Raw genomic sequence first — 1,751 nt, forward strand, 5'->3', positions numbered from 1 at the left:
AATATTAAATTATAATGAATGCATATAATAATCTTTAAAAAATAATGTAATATTTAAAACTACTTGTACAAGAAATAAGACAACATTATAATATTTTTGTATTAGAAAACATGTACAATAGAAAAAAAAAATGATGAAAAAATGAACATTTCAATGTACTTACACCCATAATTTCTTTATAACTTTGTTAATATAATATATATTGTAATTATCTATGAAATCGTTCGTTTAATCATGAATGTGAATGGAATAGGGTTTGTTATAAATGCTATTTCCAATAATTCGGTTCATCAACAGTAAAATCTATTAAGTCTTACTGGGAAAATTCGCGCTTAGATCTCAGTCCCATTCAAGCTGCTTCATTCCAATATAGTAAGGATCTCAAAACATATTTACTGTTTTAAAAAGTAGGGACTAGATATAATAAATTATTATATATTAAGTAATGAATTTATTCTTATAAAAATTTTAAAATAGAAAGTTATATAAAGATAAATATTTGTTTCTGATAAATGGTGAAAGTAGTTTATTTAAAAAATAAAATATTGCAGCTAATAACAGTTTAATTTTCAATTCACTTTATAACAATTCACAATATAATTTTGTGATTTTTGTTAGTATAGGAATGTACCTTCCAACACTCAAAAATTTATTTCGAAAAGTTTTTGTTTTGTTATTTATTATTTAAGACAGAACGCCTCAGATACTATTGCCTTCGTTATAGCTATGGACCTGATTTTCGTGTACAAAATACAGGTAAAGGTAATGTACGGGTAAAATCCATCCCTTCATTGTTCATCTGAGAATTATCTCTGTTTTTTTAAATTATTATATTATATTACTTATATATACTATTTTAAATAAAAATTCAATTTTTCTGTTCAATATGAATATAACTATACAATTTAAATCTAACATTTTAAAGTTTTTCTACATTGACTTGTTAATTGTTACTTCTTTAGAGATTATAAAGCAAGTTTAATTAGATGATAAGGTAAGAAGGAAAGCTTTCCATAAACTAAACAATAAATTTGATCATAGCAGGATTTGAGTGTTTTATACACATTTTGGGTTTTTATTGCATAATTTTGCACATTTTTTGCTTTTTACTGTACTTTTTTCTGCCTTTATTTTGCAAAAAATCCAATCACTAATTATAAAACTAACATAACATTAACCTCCTTTATTTTTTCAAATAATGATGAAACACTTGAAGAACAATATATTTGTTTTCTTATTTAAAGAAATGTGGGGAAAAAGTGATATTTGTGATGGGGCTCTGCTGCTCTAACTTTTTTTATTCTTTAATAGTATACTACTGTTATTTTATAAAAATAGTTTAAACAATGGTGTTTATTACTTATTTAATAAATCAATGATCAAAACCTGGTAATTACGCAAAACAGAAGACACAATAATTAAATACTTTCCAAACTGATGTATTATCCTATGGAAGTAAGACATTACTCGAGTTTGTCTATTTATGCCAGTGAATGCAAAAGTGTGATGGCGTGGGGGTAAACCATATTAGAGTTTATTTATAGTTGGGAAAAAAATTAATTATAATTCAGGAGAAAATAATAATAAGACCTAGCAGATAAAACAGCTGTTACTATCGGTAGGGGTTCAAAAGGAACTTTTACTTGCCCCACCGTCAACAGTAATAAAAAAAAGAATTTTGTAAGATTGTGTTTTAAGTACTTTATTGTAGCTAATAAGAATTCTAAAGATATAAACGACACGGCTCCCTT

This window comes from Halyomorpha halys, unplaced genomic scaffold, assembly GCF_000696795.3.
Source record: "Halyomorpha halys isolate HHAL.00 unplaced genomic scaffold, Hhal_1.1 Scaffold233.1, whole genome shotgun sequence".
Lineage (NCBI taxonomy): Eukaryota > Metazoa > Arthropoda > Insecta > Hemiptera > Pentatomidae > Halyomorpha > Halyomorpha halys.